The following is a 14261-nucleotide window of genomic DNA, read 5'->3' on the forward strand; positions in this document are numbered from 1 at the left end:
CTGGAGTTATCTACCCCATTTCTGATAGCACTTGGGTGTCCCAGGTGCACTGCGTTCCAAAGAAAGGAGGAATCACCGTTGTCAAAAACGAGAAAGACGAGCTAATTCCCACAAGGACGATAACAGGTCATCGGATGTGCATTGACTATAGGAAGCTTAACGCAGCCTCTAGGAAGGATCATTTCCCCCTGCCTTTCATCGACCAGATGCTGGAGCAACTCTCTAACCACCCCTACTACTGTTTCCTTGCAGGTATAGTGGATTTTTCCAAATCCCAATACACCCTGCTGACCAGGAGAAAACAACTTCACATGCCCTATGGTACTTTCGCCTACAAGAGGATGCCTTTCGGTTTGTGCAACGCTCCCGCGACTTTCCAAAGAGGCATGACATCCATCTTCTCGAATTTAATAGAAGAAATGGTGGAGGTCTTCATGGATGACTTTTCAGTATATGGAGCTTCTTTCTCGTCCTGTATTTCAAACCTCTGCAAGGTGCTCGAAAGGTGTGAAGAAACCAACCTGGTGTTAAACTGGGAAAAGTGACACTTTATGGTCCAGGAGGGGATAGTTTTAGGACACAAGATATCAGAAAAGGGAATAGAGGTCGACAAGGCTAAGATCGAAGTGATGGTTGAACTTCCACCTCCTAAATTGGTGTGAGACGTCAGAAGTTTGTAGGTCACGCGGGGTTCTACAGGCGATTCATTAAAGACTTCTCTAAGATCGCCTGACCATTAATGCGACTCCTTTGCAAAGAAGCAGAGTTTCTTGTCGACAAAGACTGCTTAGAAGCAGATGTGTATCTTCTCTGATCTCATTGAGGATGTTGTGGAAGTTTTTATGGATGATTTCTCTCTCTATGGAGACTCCTTTCCTTCTTGTCTTGCTAATTTATGCAGGGTTTTAAAGAGATGTGAGGAGACAAATCTTGTTTTGAACTGGGAAAAGTGTCACTTCATGGTTGAAGAAGGGATAGTTCTTGGTCATAAGATTTCAGAAAAGGGGATTGAGGTTGATATGGCAAAGATTGAAGTCATGGTTCAACTCCAACCACCAAAAACAGTCAAGGACATAAGAAGCTTTCTTGGGCATGCTGGGTTTTATAGGAGGTTCATCAAGGACTTCTCAAAGATAGCTAGGCCATTGACAAGGTTGCTTTGTAAAGAGACTGAGTTCAACTTTGATGAAGATTGCTTGAAGGCTTTCAAGGAGATCAAAGCTGCTTTGATTTCAGCTCCAATAGTCCAAGCTCCAAACTGGGATCTTCCATTTGAGATTATGTGTGATGCTTCAGACTTTGCAGTAGGAGTAGTCGTAGGGCAGAAAAAAGATAAGAGACTGCATGTGATCCACTATGCAAGTAGAACCTTGGATGAAACTCAAGGAAGATATTCAACAACAGAGAAAGAGCTCTTAGCAGTGGTATTTGCCTTTGAAAAGTTCAGAAGCTACTTAGTAGGGTCCAAGGTGATTGTGTACACTGATCATGCTGCTTTGAGGCACATATACTCAAAGAAGGATACAAAACCGAGGTTGTTAAGGTCGATTTTGCTTCTCCAAGAGTTTGACATGGAAATAGTTGATAAAAAGGGGATAGAGAATGGAGTAGCTGATCACTTGTCTAGAATGAGGATAGAAAAGGAGATTCCAATTGATGATTCAATGCCTGAGGAGAAATTGATGCTGATTGGGTCAACACGGCTCCCAGCATGCACTCGGCCGAGTATGTTTGGGTGCCCGATCGAGCAGGACGAGATGGATGAGTGGATGGCACTTGAGAGTGAAGATCTGCCTTGGTATGCTGATATAGTCAATTACAAGGTGTGTGAAGAAATCCCAGCAGACATGGACTCCTATAGGAAGAAGAAACTCCTCAAGGACATCAATGAAGTTGAAGGAGTGTTAGGACATTGCCATGGTTCTGCTTATGGAGGCCATTTTGCAACTTTCAAGACAGCCGAAAAAGTCTTACAACCTGGTCTATGGTGGCCTACATTGTTCAAAGACACTCACAAGTTCATCACAAAGTGTGATGCTTGCCAAAGGATGGGGAACATCACAAGAAGGAATGAGATGCCCCAAAATCAAATTCTTGAAGTTGAGATATTTGATGTGTGGGGAATTGATTTCATGGGACCCTTTAATCCTCCTTCAAATGGGAATGCCTACATCTTAGTAGCAGTGGACTATATCTCCAAATGGGTGGAAGCCATTGCAAGCCCCACTAATGATCACAAGGTGGTTCTTAAACTTTTCAAGAACATAATCTTTCCAAGGTATGGAATCCCAAGAGTTGTGATTAGTGATGGAGGATCACACTTCATCAATAAAATCTTTGAAGGAATGCTAAGGAAGTATGGAGTTAAGCACAAGGTGTCTACAGCCTATCACCCTCAGATAAGTGAGCAAGTTGAGGTGTCAAACAAACAGATCAAGGCCATTCTATCAAGAATAGTAGGAGCAACAAGGAAGGATTGGTCTAGTAAACTTGATGAAACACTTTAGGCTAGAACAGCTTTCAAAACTCTTATAGGAAGAACCCCATTCCAGCTTGTGTATGGAAAGTCTTGTCACCTTCCCGCTGAAGTTGAGTACAAGGCTCTATGGGCAATCAAACTCCTGAAGTTGGATCTTGAAACAGCACAAGCTAAGAGAAGCCTTGATTTGCATGAACTTGAGGAGATCAGATTGGAAGCTTATGAAAACTCCAAAATCTACAAGGAGAGGACTAAGGCCTTCCATGATAAGAATATTCTCATCAAGGACCTTAAGCCTGGAGACCAGGCTTTGCTTTACAATTCAAAACTCAAGTTATTCCCTGGGAAGTTGAAAAGTAGATGGGGAGGTCTTTTTGAAATAAAAGAGATCTTACCATATGGAGCTGTTACACTTCTCAACAAGGATGATAGTGAGTTCACAGTCAATGATCAGAGGGTTAAGAAGTATTTGGGAGAGAAGGAGACACATGAGACGTGCTCAATACTTCTCAAAGATGCCCCTCACGCTTGAAGAGCCATGGAAGTCAAGCTTAGTGACTCTAAACAAGCTCACTAGGGAAGAAGTCCCTAAGGTATCCGTGTCTATATTACTTAGGATTTTTGGTATTTTGACTTGTTTTTGTATTTTTGAGGTCAGGAAAGCAAGGGAGTCTAAACAGAAGAAGAGAGGAAGATACGCGGTCCAGCTCGACCCCCCACTCGGACACGCACTCGACCGAGTGCCGGTCGATCTTCGTCGTCGAGCTGCCCCAAAGTCCATCTCCGAGTTACCAAAAAGACCCCAACTACTCCTATGACAGCATGCAGATGGATGTAGACAACTTCTTCCACAATCCCTAAGGTACCACCATCACCTTCACTTGTAAATATCATTGCATTTCATAGTTGTGTTTTGTTTTTAATCTTGAATCCTCATACAAATTTCTTTCACACAGAGGACTGTGTGATTTAAGTTTGAGGGAGGGTTTGAGATAGCACTTGATGTTGTGTTTTGTGTTCTTATTTCAAATTTTTAGCATCTTCATATTAGTATTTGCATAGCATCTAAAGCATAGAAAAACCCGAAAAATTTGAAATTTTTTTGCAAAAATCTTTATAAAAAAAAAGAGTGTTCATGTAGTTTGCATTGCATATTAGGATCTTGTTTAGCATGTTTCATGTAGGATTGTATAATATTTGCATTAGGGATCTATGATGAGTATTTCCTTGTTAGCTTGCTTAATTCACTAGACTAGGATCAATGCCCAAGTTAATAGTACTTTGATGCTAGTTGAGTAGTTAGAAGCATAAGATTGAACCAAGTCTTCTTGCATTGCATTTGGTCTATATTGAAGCATTTTGTGATTGGAAACCATTTCCTACTTATAAGAGCCTAATATTGACTTATAATTATCAATGTGAGCATTGCATTAAACTCATGGATACCATATACATATTTGGATCATCTTTCTCCTTTTTACCACTCTTGTTGATCCAAGTAGCTGATTAAACCATTAAGAATCAGTTCCCCTACCTTTAACCAAACCTTTCTTTCAAGCCATGTTTATTCTTGTGTGTGTGAGGCCTATTTTTGGGATTGAGCTTGGTAGAAAGTGTTAGGTTTGAACTGACAAGAGTAAGACCTTGTGTAGTTCTAGTTTGCATTTTTCAAACTAGATAGGACTAGGTGGTTCACTTGTTGGGTTTGGGACTTGGCTGTTATGAAAAGAAAAGAAAAAAAAAAAGAAAAGAGAAAGAGAACAAAGGGTAGAGTCTTTAAGAGGAGATTGAGTTTAAACAAAGTCTAGTGAAAGGATGGGAAGTAAAGTATTGTTGAAAATAGTTCTAGCTTAAGAAAGAAAAAGAAAGAAAAGTAAAGTCTAGCAAAAAGCTTATATGTTTTAAGAATAAGAAGAATAGAGAACCATAGCAAATAAGTAAGAATCCCCCATCCCACTAGATAGATCAAATAAGAAACCTCTCCTAAGACTTGAAAACCAAAAAGAGAAAAGGGTGAAAGAGAAAAGAAGAAGTAAAGGGTAGCACTAGGATCATTTGGGTTTAGATTGCTAGAATAAACACTTTGGGTACCTTTGGGTAGACAAGGTTTTGTTCTTGTATGTGTCTAAGTGTTCTTACCTTTAGCATTCTTCTAAAGCTCAATCCATTTTCGTGAGAGAACCTTGATATTGACAAGCCCCACTCTAAAAAGAGATCATCATTGTCTCAAAACCTTTACCTCCAAGCCAAATGAGTTTAAGCATTGCATAGAATTGATTCATGTTCTTGATTAATGAATGTTAAAGGAAATGGTTGATTTGAATGCATGTGGACATCTAAGGCTCAAATCAGTAAAGGTTGTGATATGCTTGTCTAAAGTCTTTAAGTACAGCTCATTCAACTTACATCATAGTACTAGTAACTTGGACATTGATTCTAGATGGTCTATTTGCAAGCTTTAGGAGCTGAGATCCCACTTTCAAACCACACCTACCTTCTTATGTCTTGCTTTTTTGCTTGAGGGCAAGCAAAGACTAAGTTTGGGGGTGTTGATGTTCATATATTTTACCATGTTTTCCCTTAGTTTATTCACATCTTTTGCTATCCATTTAGGCCATTATTGTGTAGCTTTAGTACTAATCATGCATTAGAGTTTAGTTGCATTGCATTTGCATCTTTTCATGCATATTCAGGTGATTTTGGAGCTTAAGGAGCATGGAAGCAATGCTGAGGAGAAGTGAGCCAATCATGAAGGGAAAACAAGAGCGTTAAGGCTGAAGAACCAAGGTCCAGAGTCCAACTCGACCGCACACTCGACCAGACACTCGACCGTGTGCTGGGGAGGACTCGACCGAGTGGAGAATGCACGAGAGAAGCCAGCTCGACCTGCCATTCGACCGAGCACAGGTCGAGTTGACCGAGCCGTTGACTATTTTGTCTTTTAGTGTTTTTAGGGCTTCCACCTCCTCTCCTATATAAAGCCTTGTACCTGCAGCCACCAAGGTGTGCAACCTTTTTAGAGAGTCAGAAACCTAGTTTTTACTTTTTAAGGAATTATTCCCTTTGTCTTTTTATTTACTTAGATTTTGTACCCTTTTTAAGAAAACTCTTAGATTCTTCAATATTGTTGGTTCCATAACTTTCAATATATTAAGCATTTGGGTTTGATTCCTTTTGCAACATTGTAAATCTTGTTCTTATCTTTCATTTGATGCAAGTTTCGAGATTTTCTGGGTTTATGACTTTGATGTTCATCATGTGTTCATATGAGTAGTGCTTAGGATCTTGAGGATGGGTTAGGGTGGGCTGTTTCTGAGGTTTGTTTGCTTTGGTCAAGCTTGATTGTGATAGAATCTCTTCTAGGCTAGATTTTCTTAATGCTGATCCTGAACTGAGAAGTTAGGGTTTGATTTCAAGCATCTTAACATCACACCAATGTTTAAGAAGCATAGATAAGGCTAGATCTAGAGCTTACCATTAGGCTTGCTAAGAGATTAGAGGTCTTGTTTGGTTTGAGATGTATTGCTTAATGCCTGCTTGTGTAGATTCTTTACTGTGTGAGAACAAGTCTAGAATTGCATAGGTTTGATTGTTTCTTGCCATGAGAGTGGAGGAAACTTGTCTTAGATTTATATGTCTAGAGATTAGCTCAAAGTTTGCTTGAGATTTGTTGGCCAAAGTTGGATAACCTCATTCATTAGTCCAGCCCATAAATCCCTCCTCAAGGCCTTGTTTGTTTAGTGATTTTTAAGTCTTAATCACGTTGCTTGCTTGTTGTTTGATTTGTATTTGCATTGCTCTGTTTTCATTGTGTTGCTCTGTTTCCCGGATTTATCCAGATCGACTCTGTACTCGACCTACACTCGGTCGAGTGCTTACTCGAGTTCATCCCCAGAACTCTTGGTTTATGATTTGTAGTTCCTGTTTTATCCCTAGTATCATTCTATTTGCATTTTTGTTTCATTTACTCATTGTCCTGTTCATTATTGTCTTGCATTAGTTCATCATAGTAGTTTCTATTTCTGTTCTAGCTTCATATAGTCATAATCACTCTGTTCCATTTACATTTAGCTCTTAGTTCTTGTAGTTTTACTTTCTGCATCTTTACATTTTCATCTTCAGATTGTTAGTGACAAACAATCTTTGCATTTGGCTTAACTTAGATTCATATACATATCTTAATTGTTCACAAACACTCATTTAGGATTGATACCTCTTATACTGCAACAGCATAAGGGGAATTGAAACACCCATCCATCCATCCATTCATATCTCACCATTGCATACATTCATCATCATTCATTCATCACCCACATACAAACCTTGTTTCATTTTGCTATCCATTTTTACCATTATTGCAAAGCTTTAGGACCAATCATGCATTAGAGTATAGTTGCATTGCATTTGCATCTTTTCATGCATAATCAGGTGATTTTGGAGCTTAAGGAGCATGGAAGCAATGCTGAGGAGAAGTGAGGTAATCATGAAGGGAAAGCAAGAGAGTTAAGGCTGAAGAACCAAGGTCCAGAGTCCCACTCGACCGCCCACTCGACCAGACACTCGACCGTGTGCAGAGAGGGACTCGACCGAGTGGAAGCTGCACGAGAGAAGCCAACTCGACCGGTCACTCAACCGAGCACCGGGTCGAGTTGGCCGAGCCGCCTAGCTATTTTGTCTTTTAGCATTTTTAGGGCTTCCACTACTTTTTCTATTTAAAGACCTTGTACCGAGCAGCCACCAGGAGTCCAACTTTTTAGAATAGTCAGAAACCTAGTTTTTACCCTTTCGGGAATTATTCCTTTTGCACTTTTATTTTTCTTAGATCTTGTACTCTTTTAAGAGAGAAATCATAAGATTCTTGGATTTTGTTGGTTTCATAACTTTCAAGATATTAAGAATTCGTCTTTGATTCCTTCTTGAATATTGTAGATCTTTGTTTTATCTTTCATTTGATGCAAGTTTCAGTATTTTCTGGGTTTATGACTTTGATGTTCATCATGTGTTCTTGTGAGTAGTAGCTTAGGATCTTGAGGATGGGTTAGGCTGGGCTGTGTTTGAGGTTTGTTTGCTTTGGTCAAGCTTGATTGTGGTAGAATCTCTTCTATGCAAGATGATCGTAATGCTGATCCTATAACTGAGAGGGTAGGGTTTGATTTTAAGCATCTTACCATCACACAAATGTTTAAGAAGCATAGATAAGGCTAGATCTATAGCTTACCATTAGGCTTGCTAAGAGATTAGAGGTCCAGCCCATAAATCCCTCCTCAAGGCCTTCCTTGTTTATTGATTTTTAAGTCTTAATCCTGCTGTTTGATTGTTGTTTGATTCGCTTGTGTATTGCTCTGCTTTTCTTGTATTGCTCAGTTTCACGGATTTGTCCAGCTCGACCCTGCACTCGATCTACACTCGATCGAGTGCTTGCTCGAGTTAATCCCCAGAACTCTTGTTTATGATTTGTAGTTGTCCTGTTTTATCTCTTGTCTCATTCTATTTGCATTTATGTTGCATTTACTTATTGTCCTGTTCATTACTTGTCTTGCATTAGTTCATTAGTATAATTTCTATTTCTGTTCTAGCTTCATATTGGTTATAATCATTCTGTTCTATTTACATTTAGCATCTAGTTCTAGTAGCTTTACCTTCTTCTCTTTATATTTAATCAATAGGACTGTTAGTGACAAACATCCTTTTGCATACTTGGCTTAACTTAGGCTCATATACACATCTTGATTGTTCACAGCTCTCAGATTGGGTTGACACCTCTTATACTGCAACTGCATAAGGGAAATTGAAACACCTTACCATCCATTCATTCATATCTCACTATTGCATACATTCATCATCTCATCACCCACCAAATATATCTTGTTTCAATTTGGTGACGTTGCCTATTTGAGAGTATTTTTGTGACATTTACGATCATTATTAGTCTAAGCTTAAGTTCGTTTATCCACTTGTGAAGTTGCTGAACTCGAATCTTCTTTTGCTTGTCTTGAGTTTCAAGTACCCACTCGACCACCCACTCGACCACCACTCGACCGAGTAGTGATCGAGCGCTTGATCGAGTCAGACAGCGTATCTAAATAGACACCAGTTCCCAGTCGACTCGACCACCCACTCGAGCCTGCGCTCTACCGTGCACCTGTTCGAGTCAGTATCTCAGTTTGTTGATGCACACAAGGTCAAAGGGGAAAGACAATCTTCAAAGGCCTATTGACAACATCAACAGACTGCAAAAGGGTTTGAGACATAAGCGAAGAAGAGTAGTTCCAGAACAGCAAGGAGATCAAGTCATAATGGAGCAACAAGATCGAGTTCCAAGACCAAGGAACATTGGTGCTGGAGATGCACCCAATACCCACAACCAGAGAGCTGGCATTGTGCCTCCCACACTACCAAACAATAACTTTGAGATCAAGAGTGGATTGATCTCCATGATTCAAGCCAACAAGTTTCATGGGTTGCCAATGGAGGATCCTCTAGACCACCTTGATGAATTTGATAGAATCTGTGGTCTTACAAAGATTAATGGAGTGAGTGAGGATGGATTCAAGTTGAGGCTCTTCCCATTTTCACTTGGAGATAAGGCTAACCTTTGGGAGAAGAATCTTCCTACTGGAGCAATAACCACATGGGATGCTTGCAAGAAGGCTTTCTTGGCAAAATTCTTCTCAAATGCAAGGACTGCTAGATTGAGGAATGAAATTTCTGGGTTTGCTCAAAGAAACAATGAGAGCTTTTGTGAAGCTTGGGAGAGGTTCAAAGGATTTCAGACTCAGTGTCCTCACCATGGCTTCAGCAATGAGTCCCTCCTAAGCACCTTGTATAGAGAAGTGCTTCCCAAGATCAGGATGCTTATTGACACAGCTTCAAATGGCAACTTCCTTAACAAGAATGTGGAAGAAGGATGGGAATTAGTTGAGAACCTTGCTCAGTCAGATGGCAATTACAATGAGGACTATGACAGAACCATAAGGTCCACCTCCACTGACCAAGAGGACAAATACAAGAAGGATTTGAAGATGGTCAATGAGAAGCTTGATAAAATCCTTCTTAGCCAACAAAAGTCCATTCACTTCATTGGTGAGGAAGAGGTTCAAGTTCAAGAGGGGGAGAATGAGTTTGTTGAGCTATGTTATATGCAAAACCAGGGTGGATTCAAAGGCTACAACCAAGGAGGGTTCAAGAACAACAACCTCTCCTATAGAAGCACCAATGTAGCTAATCCACAAGACCAAGTCTATCCACCTCAATAGCCTCATCAACATAACGACTATGTCCCCAAACAAAAACATCAAGTGTTCCAGCCTCAGTTGTGTCCCCCACCAGAGTTTCAGACTAACCAAGGCCAAGAACAAGACTTAAGATCTATGATGCAACAGTTGTTGATTGGGCAAACACAAGGAAAGATTGAGGCAGCAAATAGATTTGCTGAGCTGAACAGGAGGATAGCAGATATTTACAGTGAACTCCATGCCAAGTTTAACACACTGACATCCAGGATTGTGACCATGGAGAATCAACTAGCTTCTGCCCCAATGCAAGACAACAACAAAGGCAAGGCCATTATGCACTCTCTAGAATCTGCTCATGCTATCAAATTACGCAGTGGAAGGGTTCTACCAACAAGAGAGGGGGCATTACCAGACACTGAGGACAGTGGTGTTCAAGAAAGGGAGTGTTTTCAACAAGAAGAGACTCAGAATGAAAACGCCATCGAACTCGACCCACCACTCGACCACTCACTCGACCAAGTGTGTGATCGAGCAACCTCTCAGGAGAAAATTAAGCCAGTCACTTCCAAAGAAAAAGAAGTCCGGTTCATTCCTCCTCCTTACAAGCCTCCACTACCTTTCCCAGGAAGATTTAAGAAGCAGATGGTTGAAAAATACAAGGCATTGTTTGATAAACAAGTTAGAGAGATTGAGCTTAGGATGCCTCTAATAGATGCCTTTGTGATGATTCCCCCTTACCAGAAATTCTTGAAAGATGCTGTGATGGAAAGGATCAAAGAAGTTCAAGGAATGGTGATTCTTAGCCATGAGAGCAGTGCTATCATCCAAAAGCAAGTGAATCCTCAAAAGCTAAGAGATCCTGGTTCCTTCACTCTACCTTGCTCTATAGTCCCTTTAACCTTCAACAGATGCCTTTGTGATTTGGGAGCCTCAGTAAGCCTAATGCCTTTATCAGTTGCTAAGCGCCTAGGGTTTACAAGGTACAAGCCATGCAATATATCCTTGATCTTAGCTGATAGATCAATAAGACTACAAAATGGTGTTTTGGAGGATCTACCAGTTAGAGTTGGAGCAGTGGAAGTCCCAACAGACTTTGTAGTCTTGGAAATGGATGAAGAACCAAAAAACCCTTTGATATTAGGGAGACCTTTCCTAGCTACAGCAGGAGCAATAATTGATGTGAGACAAGGGAAGATTGATCTTAACTTGGGAGAGGACTTCAAAATGACATTTGACATTGTGGAGGCTATGAAGAAACCAACCATTGGAGGGCAAGTCTTTTGGATTGAAGAGATGGACAAATTATCAGGAGAATTGATGGAAAAACTAGCAGAACAAGATCACTTAAAACTGCTTTGAGCAAAAGTGGGGAGGAAGGATTCATTCATAAAGAAACCAAGGCTTATGAGGAGATATTGGACTCCTGTAGAGAATCAGACCATCTAGAGGTTTTTGAGGGATTACCTGCACAAAGAGAGGAAGTCTGGTCAGTTCAAATAGCAAATATGGATAGCCCGACCACCCACTCGAGCACACACTCGAGCACACACTCGACCGAGCCCTAAAATCACTCGACCGAGTGGACTGCCGACTCTTCCACAGATGACTGGTCTGAGCTGAAAGCACCAAAAGTAAAGCTGAAACCTCTCCCATCTGGGCTAAGGTACATTTTTCTAGGTGAGAACTCTACTTATCCTGTGATAGTAAATGCTAAGTTGAGTAAGAAAGAACTTGATTTGCTAGTTGTTGAGTTAAGGAAGTATAGAAAAGCTATTGGTTATACTTTGGATGACATTCAAGGACTTTCACCTAGTCTCTGCATGCATAGAATCCATCTTGAAAATGAATCTTACTCTAGCATTGAACCTCAAAGAAGGTTAAACCCCAACCTAAAAGAAGTAGTCAAAAAGGAGATTCTTAAGTTGCTTGATGCTGGTGTAATCTATCCTATCTCTGATAGTACTTGGGTTTCACCAGTTAATTGTGTCCCTAAAAAAGGAGGAATTACTGTAGTAATGAATGATCAGGATGAGTTAATTCCCACTAGAACCATTACAGGACATAGAATGTGCATTGATTATAGAAAGCTTAATTCAGCTACTAGGAATGATCATTTTCCTCTTCCTTTCATTGATCAAATGTTAGAAAGATTAGCTAATCACACTCACTACTGTTTCTTGGATGGATATTCTGGATTTTTCCAAATTCCTATTCATCCTAATGATCAAGAGAAGACAACATTCACATGTCCATATGGTACTTTTGCATATAGAAGGATGCCATTTGGATTATGTAATGCACCAGCAACTTTTCAAAGATGCATGATGTCTATCTTCTCTGATCTCATTGAGGATGTTGTTGAAGTTTTTATGGATGACTTCTCTGTCTATGGAGACTCCTTTTCTTCTTGTCTTGCTAATTTGTGCAGGGTTTTAAAGAGATGCGAGGAGACAAATCTAGTTTTGAATTGGGAGAAGTGTCACTTCATGGTGGAAGAAGGGATAGTCCTTGGACATAAGATTTCAGAAAAGGGCATTGAGGTTGATAAGGCAAAGATAGAAGTCATGGTTCAACTTCAACCACCAAAAACAGTCAAGGACATAAGAAGCTTTCTTGGTCATGCTGGGTTTTATAGAAGATTCATCAAGGAATTCTCAAAGATAGCTAGGCCATTGATAAGGTTGCTTTGTAAGGAGACTGGGTTCAACTTTGATGAAGAATGCTTGAAAGCTTTCAAGGAAATAAAGGCTGCATTGATTTCAGCTCCAATAGTCCAAGCTCCAAACTGGGATCTTCCATTTGAGATTATGTGTGATGCTTCAGACTTTGCAGTAGGAGCAGTCCTAGGACAGAAAAAGATAAGAGGCTGCATGTGATTCACTATGCAAGTAGAACCTTGGATGAAACTCAAGGAAGATATTCAACAACAGAGAAAGAGCTCCTAGCAGTGGTATTTGCCTTTGAAAATTTCAGAAGCTACTTAGTAGGGTCTAAACTAATTGTGTACACTGATCATGCTACTTTGAGGCACATCTACTCAAAGAAGGATACAAAACCAAGGTCGTTGAGATGGATTTTGCTTCTCCAAGAGTTTGACATGGAAATAGTTGATAAAAAGGGGATAGAAAATGGAGTAGCTGATCACTTGTCCAGGATGAGGATAGAAGAGGAGATTCCAATTGATGATTTAATGCCTGAGGAGAAACTGATGCTGATTGGGACAACTCGCCCCACAACTCGACCCCCTACTCGAACAGGCACTTGGCCGAGTTGGTTTGGGTACTCGATCGAGCAGGATGAGATGGAAGAGTGGATGGCACTTGAGAGTGCGGATCTGCCTTGGTATGCTGATATAGTCAATTACAAGGTGTGTGAAGAAATCCCAGCAGACATGGACCCCTATAGGAAGAAGAAGCTCCTCAAGGACATCAATGGATGCTATTGGGATGAACCTTACTTATACAAGAAGGGATCAGATCGATTGTTTAGAAGGTGCATAGCAGAGAATGAAGTTGAAGGAGTGTTAGGACATTGCCATGGTTCTGCTTATGGAGGCCATTTTGCAACTTTTAAGACAGTCCAGAAAGTCTGACAAGCTGGTCTATGGTGGCCTACATTATTCAAGGACACTCACAAGTTCATCACAAAGTGTGATGCTTGCCAAAGAATGGGGAATATCACAAGAAGGAATGAGATGCCCCAAAATCCAATTCTTGAAGTTGAGATATTTGATGTGTGGGAAATTGATTTCATGGGACCTTTTAACCCTCATTCAAATGGGAATGTTTACATCTTAGTAGTAGTGGACTATGTCTCCAAACTGGTGGAAGCCATTGCTAGCCCTACTAATGATCACAAAGTGGTTCTTAAACTTTTCAAGACCATAATCTTTCCAAGGTATGGAATCCCAAGAGTTGTGATAAGTGATGGAGGAACACACTTCATCAACAAGATCTTTGAAGGAATGCTAAGGAAGTATGGAGTTAAGCACAAGGTGTCTACAGCCTAGCACCCTCAATCAAGTGGGCAAGTTGAGGTGTCAAACAAACAGATCAAGGCCATTCTATTAAGAATAGTAGGAGCAACAAGAAAGGACTGGTCTAGTAAACTTGATGAAACACTTTGGGCTTATAGAACAGCTTTCAAAACACCTATAGGAAGAACCCCATTCCAGCTTGTGTATGGAAATTCTTGTCACCTCCCAGTTGAAGTTGAGTACAAGGCTCTATGGGCAATCAAACTTTTGAACTTGGATCTTGAAACAGCACAAGCTAAGAGAAGCCGTGATTTGCATGAACTAGAGGAGATGAGATTGGAAGCTTATGAAAACTCCAAAATCTACAAGGAAAGAACTAAGGCCTTCCATGATAAGAAGATTCTCATTAAGGACCTAAAGGCTGGAGACCAAGCCTTGCTTTACAATTCAAAACTCAAGTTATTTCCTGGAAAGTTGAAAAGTAGGTGGGGAGGTCCTTTTGAAATAAAAGAGATTTTACCATATGGAGCTGTCACACTTCTCAACAAGGATGGTAGTGAGTTCACAGTCA

General features: G+C 40.4%; 1 non-coding gene across 1 annotated transcript; it reads right to left on the reverse strand.

The window, feature by feature from the left end:
• Positions 1–9168: 9168 nt before the first annotated feature.
• On the reverse strand, positions 9169–9275 carry LOC147937993 (small nucleolar RNA R71). The gene has a single exon (XR_015567575.1). It is a non-coding gene; the product is annotated as a small nucleolar RNA R71 (small nucleolar RNA).
• Positions 9276–14261: the final 4986 nt, after the last annotated feature.

The sequence above is a fragment of the Camelina sativa genome, chromosome 9 (genome assembly GCF_030686135.1).
Source record: "Camelina sativa cultivar CO46 ecotype springtype chromosome 9, ASM3068613v1".
Classification (NCBI taxonomy): Eukaryota; Viridiplantae; Streptophyta; class Magnoliopsida; order Brassicales; family Brassicaceae; genus Camelina; species Camelina sativa.